General features: G+C 40.8%; 1 protein-coding gene across 1 annotated transcript in view; it reads right to left on the bottom strand.

The window, feature by feature from the left end:
- The window catches only part of lrfn1 (leucine rich repeat and fibronectin type III domain containing 1), a 133,336-nt gene extending 120,531 nt beyond the window's left edge, over positions 1-12,805 (bottom strand). The window contains exon 1 of the mRNA XM_037776041.1: positions 11,156-12,805. The gene's annotated coding sequence lies outside the window, so the exon portion shown is untranslated. The remainder of the gene's footprint in view (positions 1-11,155) is intronic.
- Between the last annotated feature and the right edge of the window lie 936 nt (positions 12,806-13,741).

Genomic DNA, 13,741 nt, shown 5'->3' with positions numbered 1-13,741 from the left:
AAAAGCACAGTGTGCACTTGATGCACTTCACATGAGCCTCCGTTCCAAGAGGAATAAAGACAGTTTTTTGGATATTGTCACTGCCCCCACTAAGGGACAGAAGCATCCTCAAAGAGGTTTTGACAGAAATCCTCTTTAAGGCCCTGGGGATTTTTTTCTTTTTTTGTTTCTTGAACTCCTGTTTTCAACAATGTCTCTGTTCACTGTCTGGAAAATGGTGTAATGACCGAGTTTTAATCACAGTACATTGTAGAGTTGAACACAATTACACACCAAATGTATTGCCATTTAACAGTTTTATAGATGCTTTTATGTCAAGTTTCTCCTTGGCTTATCCCATCACGGGCTAAAGCAGCCTCTGTTAATATGTACAAATTACCCAAATAGCCCAGAAAATAAGCTAAAACACAAAGAGAAGGTCTAAGAGACAGTGACTCCAGGGAAAGGCACACATTTTTGTGCGCTTTGGAAGCGTTATTAGGCACAATAAAAACTATTAAATACTGCCAACAATGTTGCCAAAATAAAAATAAACAAAAGAAAATCCCAAATTATACTACATGCTAATTCTAAGCAGGTTTAAAGTATGTAATGACAAAAACACAAACTCAAAAAAGTCACAAACTCTTGATTTTTGAGCGTGCTGTTGATGTACATTATCCTTCCACAATGCAATGCATAAATGAATTGTGAATGGAGATAAAACAGCTCCAGAAATATATTGGAAAAGAACAACAACAACAAAAATAACAAGTATTACATTTTCATAAATATGTTTTGCTTTCTCTCTGTAATGCTGAAAGTTTTGACAATGGTATTTTAAATATGATGTCTGACTGATATGCAACGATGCACGTCTTGTATCATTTCCTGTTATAAAAAAAGGTAATGTTGGTTTCTTGTAGGGAAGTGCATTCCAAGCAAAAATACTATTCAAAAATCACTGGGAATTATTCGATTATAATTAGAATAATAACGCATTGGCCAAAATGCAATCTGGGAACCCACCGGCTATCATTTGACGATGATTTAGCTATTTATTGTGCTGGGCTGCTTGTGAAACAATCCAGTCGTACACGTCGTCTCTCAACTCCAACTCCAGGCTCACGTCTCAAGTTGTTAATCGGACTGTAAACAATGAGCAGTGCACGGAAAAGGAAGGCTTTGCCCGGTTATCCGCTGGCTACACTGGAAACCCAGAAATATAGCCCTTTGTCCCCAGAGGCTTATGCGTCGTCAGACCGATAGCTTATGGGTTCTGAGATTAGTTTCTTGTATACTAATTGCAAGATCAGTACACTATAAAGATGTGTGATAATTAGTATGAAGTATGGAATTGGGACACAGCATAAATTTTGGTCGCTAAGGGCCCTAATTCGTCTCGGGTTGACTTGGATGAATGGATGGATACATACTGTACATTAAATGCATGGATGGACTTTACATCAACACATGCATTGAAAGGACTGAGAATGGGTTCTGACTTACCCTGAAAAGGAGTTATAGCTGTATCATGTAAATTATATTATGCTAATCTATGCTACTCAGCATGGCCACCCAGTGAATGCATGCAACATATGAAAATTTCATGCTCTGCAGGATTTATACGGTCGACTAAACAGCCTGTCAGTCTGTGGACACACGGGAGTCACTGGACACATTCCAAGGGTACAAAAATCAATCCCCAGAAACAAGCCCATAAATATAACCAAAATGAAGTATTACTGAAATTAACTCAGTGCTGGAATCAGTACATCAGTAACAGCTCTCGTAATTAAGAGCTAAACTTCAGCGAACTATTTAGAAACAAGGATAGGAACATCCAATAGATGTTGATCTTAGGGATAGATTTTTCTGAGCCGGGCTTCAAGCTCGGTGTCAGCAAGAAATCCACCCGACTTAAGTGTCCTTCTGCTCATGTATGTGTAATAATGTGCTGATCGATGAGTTATACTGCTTACTTAGGAGAAGTGCAGCCAAATAGACCACGCTGCACAAACTCTTCATTCAGTAGGTCATTTAACTAAGCAGTTTTCTTAATTTCACATTAACATTGAGGGAGAAAATCAAACACTGTTTATAGCACACGCATTTTTCTCTGCAATGACCATGATAAAGACATTTTACATCCATTGCTTTCAGAAAACATAGATCAATACATATTTGTGCTGCATTTCTTCAGAAACTGTTCTCAGCTGTACCTTAAATCTTCTCTGAGGAGAATGTGCTCAGTATTTCAGAGTTATAAAGCTTTCGGAGGTGTCAAAGATTTACACAGCAATAATCTGCAGCTTTACACTAATATAGTGCAGCACACCTTGAGATAAGCCTGCTAGGTTATTATTGTTTCCAAAAAAGCTAAAGGCAGTAGATTATCAGTTTGTGAATCTTGTGTGCATATTAGATAAATTTCAAATAACACATGCACCAAAGCGTGCACTGAAGTACAACTTATTCCGTGGATTCGGGCCAAATGTGCTGATATTCTGCTGCTGCTGTTTCTTTGAGATAATATATTTTTCATCGCCCTAAAGATGTGCTTTTTTTATGTGATGGTCCAGCCTAGTTAGACTATTATCAATGCAGCAGTGCTTCACTTTAAGGCACCAATGAAATTCTCCTCACAGACACGTAGACAAAGGGGAGAGATTTAATCAAGGTGAGCTGAATTTTTCCGCTATTGTTTGTCAGCTGCAAAAAGCAAGAAATCAAGATGCCTGATTGTGAATCTCTCAGAATTAAACATGCTCTTTGATTAGAATATTAGGACTTTATGGAAATATTAAAGCACAGAAAGAAATTTATAATATTCTGTAATTCCTCTCCCCCAATATGTAAAAACAAAAGAAGAAAAATACCATATTGTGGTTGCAGATAGGGTCTGAAATTAACATTTTTCACTGCCTGGCAGGCAAGTATTTTTTTTTGTCTGTCACTCAGAAATGTTATCTGCCACTTTTGAAATTTATGCGCTAATTGAAGGAATAACATTTAAGATCTGGTGTCATTCAATGTTTAATATATTTTACATAAAAAACATTATATGCATGTTAAATTACGAATTACGCCGTAGCTTCCAGGGAACGCTAATTTTCGGGGGTGGGAGGGTAGTGTACACAGTACTGTACTGTACTTTGATATGTCATCTATAGTGGTTATTTGCATAAAAAAACAAATCTTCAAATTATTATGATTATTTAAATATTTGCTATTTAATTTAAATCTTGGCATTAGTAGTTTTAATGATGTATTATAAACTTAAACAGGTCATATTTCCCTCTGTAACATCTACACTATTTTATATTGCCCCTCCTTCATACAACTGGATTTACTCGCCAAAAACTACATTTTGAACACATCATGGTAATGTTGTAATTTACCTTTGCCCAATACTCATTTTCACTGAACAGAGAATGAACGCACCACAGTGTAACTCAATGGAACCTCCATTAACGTTATTTAGCCAAGCAGGACTGTGCTGCTCACCGGCTTCTAACAGGTAACGTTACTAACTCTCCTCCTGACGATTTCAACATGGATTTGTTGTTCACAGTGTAGCATTATCAGGGTAAAAACAGGGTGCGTCCCCTCAGGTTTAGTAATGCCATGCTGTGGAGCATGCTGTGGTTCTGGTCTCAAACAAAGGAAACATGATACAGCGTGCGTATGCATCATTGTGCATGTGTAACTGTTGGAAAGCATAAAAGGAATCAATAGTCACGGAGGCATGAGATGCCAAGGAATCGGACAACTAGGAACCGGTTCTCAACGAGAGCTGATTCTTTGTTCCCATCCCTAACCTTTTACCTGCCTGCCAAAGTGGTGGCTTGACGATTTCAGAGAATTTACCCGCATTTGGCGTGTGGCGGATGCCAATTTCAGACCCTGGCTGCAGATCATCAAACAGCATAAACTGAAACATATCTAGTTCCCACAACTTTCCTGGAACAACATGCACAGATTCTTTGAAAAGACAAGACCAGATAAAAATATGGTCAGATATTATTCACAGACTTTTTGTTTTTGCGCTGGGCTGCTTGATTATGCATGTGTCTCTCTATTAAAGCCAAACATTCAACCAAACAGAGAAAACAGAAAGTGAAGGTTGAGGCTCTTAACCGTTCACTCCACTGGAATAGTTAATGCTTCTGCGGTCTTCCAGCCTTTAATAGGCGGCAGAGTTAGACCTCTCCAATGAGGCCGGTGCAGTCTGATGAAGAGCACGCCGCACGACTATCTGACAAACAAATCAATATGTAAGGACAGAATGATCTCTCATCACGGTGGCATATTCAGCGGGAGTAATTCATGGGAGGCATTATCTTTTTCCTAATGTCTCAGTCGAGAGTGAATAGTGGATTAAATGCACTACATTTGTGTCCAATGCTTCTTACTTCAGAAAGGAAAGTCTTAATAGGACTAGTAAGGCCTGTGGTAATAAGCGCTGCACAATAATATATTGTTCTTATGCATTATTTAATGGCACTGTGGGGAAGATAGTGTTTGTGTGCATTTCAAATTCTGTATGAGAGCATGTAGCTCCTTTAATTGGCTCTCTCAAGAGAGGCAAAGGGAAATGCTGTTCTGGCAGAAGATATTGATCAATATGACCAGATGCAGCTACTGAAAGCATGATCTAAATCAGTGTCACCTTCAGGTAAACAGCAGAAGACTAGAAGCTGCAGCTGAAGACATCACTGGATGTTTACTACTATGCTTCACTCAGCGAGGGTTGTCGCAGTAGTCTACGTTACCGGTGTTACACGGTGTTACGCAGTGTTCGGGCAAACACCAATTACATTACTTGCCCACCGCCACCACCGTCGTTTTGCTTTTTTTATAGAAATAAAACCCATTTAGTTCATTTTCACATATCAGCCGTGTTATCAATACATAGTAGGACGACGGATGCTACAAACTGAAAGAGCAGTAGCAGGCGTCAGATTTCACACACACGGGACGAGAGAGAGTTAACGGACAAGGATTTGGTGTCAAAGCGAAGAGCAAAAAGGCCTATTTTACAATATTTTGGATTCAAACCAATGCTGTAGGGAACATAACGTTAATGAGGCTATTGCTATGCAGAGGACAGAGCGGTCGCAGCCGGTGTGCGTGGCGCAGTGTGCGTGGCGCAGTGTGCGTGGCGCAGTGTCGGGTGGAAACTTGCAGCCCAGTAGTGAAAGCTGGACCGGAGAGGCCAGACACAGCCATCTGACGTTAAAGATCAAAGTAAGGGCCCTACATATATTGTAGGGCTGCGTATTGCCAAGAATCTTACGATACGGTACGCATCGTGATACTGGGTTAACGATTCAATATATTGTGAGATACTATAAGCGATACTATAAGCAAGGCGATATATTATGAATTTTTAAATTTAATTTTAGGAAAACTATCATAGTATAAAGGACATAGCAGAAATACACAATTTTAGAATAGGTAAAAATAACACATTTATACTGCATGCAGAAAACTGCATGGGTTTTATCCCAAACTGCATGTGGTTATCATAAAGTGGGCATGTCTGTAAAGGGGAGACTCATGGGTACCCATAGAACCCATTTTCATTCACATATCTTGAAGTCAGAGGTCAAGGGGCCCCTTTGAAAATGTCCATGACAGTTTTTCCTCGCCTAAATTTTGCGCAAGTTCATAGCGTTATTTAACCTCCTTCCCGACAAGCTAATATGACATAGTTGGTAACAATGGATTCCTTAGTTTTTAGTTTCATATGATGCCAGTATCTTCACTCCAGCTTTAAAACTGAGCCCGCTACAACCTCTGAAAGAGTGTTAAATTAGTGGTATTAAAACAGATTTGCATTAACACGTTATTATTGCGTTAACTTTGACAGCCCTAATTGAGCATCATCTTGTCTTGTAAAATATCAAGTGTAATCTGTAACGCTGGTGTTTTACAAGTTTATTAACTGGTGGGAAAATTTCCTCACACTACACTCAGCCGCTGTTTCTTGTTTACATAACGATATCATATCACTGTATCTAAATGACCATATAAAGGCTCTGACAGACAGTGTCGGGAGCAGCAGTTAAAGGCTGCCACAGTGCCAGGATGACTGCACCACAGCGGTTCTCGAGGGAGACAGATGCCACTAATAATTGTTTTTATCCGAGGGCGACTGGCTGGTACCATGCAGCAGATCTCATGGGTATAAAATGAGATGCTCCTCTGCAGCTTAAATGCCATATGCTACACAGGTGACATGTTTCTCTCAATTGAATATTTGTGCCCTGATTGTAGCTGCTGTAGACAGGCTGAATACATTATGGTAGCTGCTTACCACTGGGCCTCAGCTGAGTGTTCAATATCATACCACATCCTGCACAGCATTCCTGAACGAATTAGCACTCTAACCTCCATATAGATCTTTATGTGAATCCCTCACTTCAGACAGCTAGCCTCTGAAAATGACTCTCCACTGCTTCCTTCAATAGCCCCCCTATACACCAAGCTCCCATTGTGCATTCCGGTCACACCCTATTGCTCCATTTTACATGTGACGCTCATCGTGTGGCGCCAAGCGGGTCAGATTGTAAGCACCAGCGCTCCTTGTTGTGCGCACCTGTTTTATCAGTCACTGTCAGGGACAAACAACGGCAACTTAGCCGTGGTTAACGTGCATGCTCCGTGCGCATGTTCATGCTCTGTGACAATAAATGACAGGTTTCCTTATTCAGATGTACTGCTCAGATGTGAGGGGCTAAGAGCCTCCGAGATAAAAAGGAGTCATGCTGCAATCATTATTTCCAAAGGTTACCAAGTCAGAATACCAATGTTCTCAAGACGTACAAAACCATGACAGAGTGCCAAAAATTATTACGTCTATCTACTCCGCTTTATCCTCTTTTATATTATATTTCTGGAAGGTTTTGGAGAGCTTTTGCTGCTTTGATTTTTACCGCAGTTTGTTTCATCCCAATTTATTGACATTGTAAAAAAAAAAAAGTGTTTGCCAGTGCGTTTGATTGACTGTATTTGTAGTGAGTGCAGTTCCATTTTCAACACTGCTAGACCAATGTTGAGAATGAATGTCGCAGGGGACGCGGCCTATCTCAGCATGCAGTGGGGCGAGAGAGGCAAGGTACACTCTGGACAGGTCACAAGTCTAACACAAGGCTAATAAAGTCACATTCACCTTCACACGGGCAAAATAGAGTTTCCAATCCATTTAAAGTGCACGCCTTTGGCCTATGGATGGGTTTATTTTACTTTTCTGTCATTCCTGCACTAGGGCTGGGCGATATGGCCAAAAACTTGTAACACAATATAGGTAATTTCATATCTCAATATGGCACGTTTTCTGGTAATTCAATAAATTAATAGTCTATATGAAATAACCAAATGGTAAAAGCATATTTTTGTATACTCCTGTGTGAATTAAATACATGACAAATGAAAAGTAGAGTATTTTTTCATTTTAAGAACTTGAGTGCAAAATGAACAGTTTTAAGTGAAATCATGAAAAAAATGAATAAATATAGGCCTGGCCTATATCGTAATAGAAATACATATACGATAGACATTTTTATACCTTTTTGACAATATACAGTATATCGTCATATTGCCCAGCCCTATGCACACAAACAGTCTGAGCTAATTGATGCATTCCAACCCAGGACACTCTTGCTGTGAGGCGACATCACACCCAACATACTTCAAAAAAAATCTAATTGTGTCCTGGTGAGTAAGAAGAAACACTCTTTGAACTCTTTGCACATAAGTGATCAATAGCTGTGTTTATGGCTTGTAATATATCACTGCAGTAACCCCTTGGTGTAATATTTTAGTGCTCTTACCCGTTTGCTCTTATTGAAATTCCTGATGCAGCAAAGTTGAAAAGTGGAGTGTGTTTAAATGCCTCTTGAGGCCTATATGTTATTTACCTATGTTTCCTCCGGTGTTCAGTGCTCTGAGTGCTACACTGCTTTTGCCTGTCACTTTTGTTACTCGATAACCTTAAAAAAAAGAAATTCAGAGGCTAGCTCCAGTTTAATTGCTTCAGTGCTTTGGTGGCTACTCCTTTGATCTTTTTGGCTAGTTGTAATTACGCCATTTCTTCAACTTTTTTTTCATGCTTTTGATGCTTCTTGCACTAAATAACTCGAGCTGCCTCGGGAAAAAAACGTCTATCTCGTTCTGTCGAGACTGATAACAACTTAATTGGTGCTTATTTTCTCCTTTCTTTACTGGTTATTTCCTGCGTGCGGAGTGCAGAATTCAAAACATTAACAAGAGGATGGGGCTTTGTATTCACAGACATCACTTCTTTTAAGTAAGTCACTGTTTGCATCATGATATCCTTTGTTGTTTATTTCTAGACAATGCATGAATGCAAAAGGCAGCCTGAGACTTAAATGTGGAAATGAAATTTCCTTCACATAACGAGACCATTGACCCCTCTCAGTTTCATCGCACTACGTATCCTTAATGCTGGGCTCAGACTCTTATCTCTGCACCTTCAAACTAGCACACATTACTGTGTGGTACTATGATACTTCACATTATATAATAACTATTATAACTGTAGCTTTGAGTAGCTAGAAAAAGTAATCTTTGGAGCAGATGTGTACATTCTGCAATTCTCAGTGTGTAACCATGACTCACTGTAAATTCCTATTTTAATATCCTTTGTACAGAGAACAAAAACAGGTTCGTATGAAGTCTTTTATACTCCCAAACACAGATCAATAGCTAGCACTTGGTGTTATTCTCTCATTCCTGCGGTGCTGATAACCCCTTACTGGTCCCGATTTCATATTGCTAACACATGACACCGGCACCACGGGCAGCTGCTGTAACACAATGCAACAGAATGGCAAGGCAGAGAGACCCCATTAATCTCACCCCACGGTCCGTAAACTGCAACCTAGAAAGCAGAAACCCTTGCACACATGGCATCGTCGCTTTCTTTTTTATGCGTTACCTGCTGAGATATGAATTTGTTTCGGCGGTCGTTTCCTGCCTGCGCTAGCGTTGCTAAACATGGAAGTGTCGGCAATAATGCATGATAATGATAATGACCATCCTGCCTGATTTCATTAGGCGAGGCACATGACAGCGAGTGCTGCTGCTGTAACAACCCGCAACACGTTGACAAGACGCGAGCAGCACCACTTTACTGCAACAACACACACACGGCTAGTAAAAAAACGACATCCAAATAGGCTACATAAGAGCCCTGCTGCATGCACTGCTAATTCAAATTACAAATCCAATAAAGGCTCAAGGGTATCAACCCTCCTAAGAAGGAACCTCATTAACCTCTGTTTTTAGGAGTCTTTTCAAGTCCCTTATGTTAAAACCGGTAACCAAACATAATTTCAATTTCCTCTATTTATTCAGCCAGTGAAAAACACTGGGTTCAGCTTTTACTGAAGTACTTTACAATAACAGCAAGTCAAGCCCCTGAGCTAGCTGCTTGTGCTTTTGTTAGTTAGTGAAAGCCTTATATGATGTATACAGTATGGGTTTTTGTATTGCTCTCATAAGAGACATTTTGAGGGAATATGGAACAATGTCAAGAAGACCTTGTGACAACTTTCATTTTTCATCTTACTGTGCAATTTGACAGCTGTGGAAGAGGTAGTACTCTGCCATGTAGGAACATACAGGCTCACGCAGGGTAGAGGAGGGTTTATACAGCTGGTAGTCACTGTTTTCCAATAGCACTGCAAGCTGCAGTAACACTCACTGCACGCCCTGATGTAGCAACACAGCAGGCCAATGCCTACATCTTCCCCAGGGGATGTCTTGGAAATGTATTATGCGGATAGAGCTACAGTATATGAGGAATGTTCGCTTGACTCTAGTGTAAGCATATTGACATCTAACCCCTCCTCAATCTAACAGATTTACAACCCCGCTACCTCGCACGCAGCCATCCTGGACCCTCACTTCTCCCATCTGTTGTTGCCGGTGTCCTCTGAGTGATAAACAGATATTTCACTGACCTCTTCGGCCCCGTGTGCCAAAATTAGAACAGCCAGAGTGTAACAAACTTCCCCACAATTGCTGAGTTGGAGCTAAGGAGGCCGAGCTTATTGAGTAACCGGAAAATGATGAGAGGGGCTGAAAAATCCCAACTACTGTACAAATTGCCAGCATTCACTCACACGGCGCCCATGAGATCATCATGATGCTGCATCAGTGCTTCTGTAACTCTTTATCATCATCTCTAAAAACCTGCTTAGCTGATTGTCAAGAAACAAGAGATGTGCAGCCCTCTAACTCACACACACACAAACACACACACAAACACATCCTGCTGAGGCCTCCAACTCACCATGAAATAAAATAATCATCTCTGTATTTAAACTCAAAAGGGACATTAGCAAGTTTTCCTTCATCACTCAAGCTGCCGTGGCTCCACAGTAGAACCGGCCACTCTCTCGAGCAATCAGAGCAATAATCGCCCCTGATGGGGAGGATTTCAGTGCTGCTGATAATTTATGAAAAAAAAAAGAAGTCTTCTGTCTCTCTCTCTGCGTCGTGCTGATGCAGACACGCCCGGGCCATATCTACATGCACTCCTCCCAGACTCTGGGAATTCAACTCATGTGTAAGTGTTTAACCATGTTCATCATTGCACAGTCTTGGAGCCATGGCACAGGCACAGCTACAGTATGACGGGGCTGTTTTGGGGCCCATCTGACAAGACTGTGTAACAGCACTAATGCTGTCAGTAACTGCTCCACCACGTGAGGATCTCAAGTATAGCCTGAACACATCTCAGTTATAGACAGACATCATATTACCCATGCAGCACACTACTGTAGGCTACACACATCTGCACATTATGCAAGAAAAGACATTGGAAATAGAGATGTTGCTGCTCAGATAGATAGACACAGATAGATAGATAGACAGATAGAGAGATAGACAGATAGATAGATAGATAGATAGATAGATAGACAGATAGATAGACAGATAGACAGATAGAGAGATAGATAGATAGATAGATCATATTGCAGGCCCTATTATTCTACATTTAGTTGTTTGCACAATCAATGCGGCACACCACACATTTGGAAACCTATTCAGCTCGTCAGAGACACACATTCATCCACACATCATGTCATCAGGAGTGCAAAGTCCACAGTGCACATTTCTCACCAAGTCTACTTAAGTGACTTACCAAAAGTGGCACTAATAACGCAGCAGACGCCAAAGGGTTGATCCGATCGCACATGATTTCCTCCGTCCACACAACACACAACACAACACTTGTCTCACTGGATGAATTCACAGCGACTCTCGGATGGGAGTTAATTTATTCCAAATTCACGAGTAAAAAAAAAAAAAAAAAAAACCTTCTCATCATCAGGGGCTGGATGGAAAAAAAAATCCCCAAACGGACGTGATGAGCGACAATGTGCAGTGCTGAAGTGTCATCAACAAGAGACAAGAGTGGGATATCTTCCAGCTGTTACCTGCGTCGCGATGATAGAAAGAAGAAAAACCCCACCTTAAATCCCTGTACGATCCGATTGAGGCGTTAAGGGGGCACAAACTGTAAAGCTGGAAAAAAAAATAAAAAATCCCCCCAAAAAAGCTCAGGAGAGAGTCCTTGGCTGTGCGTCCTGAGCCGTGATCGAGAGGAGGTTAAAGCGGACAGTACGTGGTCGTATAGAGTCCAAAAAAACGCAGGAATATACGATGGATGATGATTAAAAAATCCCCAATAAATATCACACTTGAATTGCAGCACAGATGGGAGAGTCAGGAACTGCAGTCTCGATGAGGCTGCGCTCTTAGAATAAAAAAAAAATGAAGGTTGAAACGTCAAATTCAAGGCTTCAAGTCCATCCAAAAAAAAAAAAAGGTGGAAAACTCTGGTAATTACTGCGCTACAGATCCTATTTCTACTGGCAGCTGTTTGCCATTACTGTAGCCATTTGTTGTCATAACTTCCCCCCTTGTCTGAAGCGCAATGAATGAAGGAATCCCACCCAATGCACTGGTACCTTTTCTCTTTCTCCTCTAATACTAGATGCGCGCAATTACTTCTCATACATGGCTCGGTCCGTCCAAACAAAGCGATGCGCGTCGATGTCTCCAGGCTGGGATGTGGCAGGAAATCTCGCCTAGTGTCCTAGAGGAGAGAAACAGCCTTTTGAACATGCGCCTCTTTACTCCTCGTGCAGGCGTCCACCTGCGTAATAAGAGCCCGATATAAATGAATACATGCTGTCACGCCATGATGATGTCTGGATGAGCAGAGCAGAGCAGATCAGAGCCAAGTGGATGAAATTCTTGGTAATGAGATAGAGACACCTTTCACGGACAGTGCAGCAGCACTGCAGCAATGTGATGTCATTTGGGGCTGCGTTTTAAAAAAGCATGTGTAATAAACTGAAGGGGGGTTTTCTTTTTTCCTGTAGATGAGAAGAGATTTGTTTTCACATGATGATGAAGGTGGGTTCATATCTAGAGGAGGTGTTTGTCGGGATGGGCTGGGACGCTCATCGGCAACAAGGATGCTGCAAGAGGAGGAGGGAGGAGGAAGAGGAGGAGGAGGGAGGAGGAGGAGGAGGAGGAGGAGGAGGGATGGTGTCGGGTCATTGCTGCACTTAAAAAAAAAAAATTCACCCCCCCTATAGGCGAGCTTACTGCTTTGTGTCCCAGGCTGTAATGAATACCCTTTCATTCCCTTATCCTCCTCAGTCTTGAATGCCCATCATGATAAACTGCACAAAATAACTCGACCACCCACATGTCTCAGACAGCACCTCATGCTTTACTTTGCTTTGGGACAAGCACTCCTCTTGGCCCATATCAATGGAAAATGGGAGTTTTTTTTTGGAAAGAAAATAAACATGAATATCCTCCCACCATAAAAAAACAAAACAATAGGGTAATCCTCTCAGAGTTGCAGAAGAAAGCTATAGAGACAGCAGCCCATCCTTCATTATAAATGTGCAAGTCCGCAATGTGCCTCTAAGAAGAGGATAACATGTGTTTTTTTGTGCATATTCATCCCCCAAGTGTATTGCTTGCCTGCCTACAGGGAGTCCACATGACGTGTGATGAGAAAAAAGGAATTCTGGTGGACAAATCCTGTCAAATCCGACTGCAGGAAGGAACAACACACATATTGCACACATTGTATTGTATATAGGAGGAGCTGGTGGATATTACAGACCTGCAGTGAGTCAGGGGAGGAAAGTTTGACTCCACCTTTTAAAGTACAGGTGATTTAAATGTAATATGTCTGCTGCTGTGAGCCGAATTAATTTGCTGTTAAAAAGTACCTGATCATATGAGAAAATTTAATATACAATAAAAAAAATCTCACCTATAACAGGTCCCAAATGTAAGACTATAATAATGTTGGAATATTAAGAAATAAAAGTACCATAGATAACAAGGTTACTGCTCATAGAGTACCACAGGCACACTTCATGCTCTGTAAAGGAAAATTATAGGAATAGTTTATCCTAAAAGGAATATTTCTTTTTCTTTGGCATTGTTTTACAAGATATTAGGGCTAAATATTTAATCGTGATTAATCGCATGATTGTCCAAAGTTAATCGCGATTAATTGCACATTTTTTATCTGTTCAAAATATATCTTAAAGGGAGATTTGTTAAGTATTTAATACTCTCATCAACATGGGAGTGGACAAATATGCTTGCTTTATGCAAATGTATGTCTATATTTATGATTGGAAATCAATTAACAACACAACAGATAGATATTGTCCAGAAACCCTCACAGGTA

This window comes from Sebastes umbrosus, chromosome 7, assembly GCF_015220745.1.
Source record: "Sebastes umbrosus isolate fSebUmb1 chromosome 7, fSebUmb1.pri, whole genome shotgun sequence".
Taxonomy (NCBI): Eukaryota; Metazoa; Chordata; class Actinopteri; order Perciformes; family Sebastidae; genus Sebastes; species Sebastes umbrosus.
The sequence above is the reverse complement of the archived record's forward strand: the minus strand, read 5'-3'. Positions and strand labels throughout refer to the sequence as shown.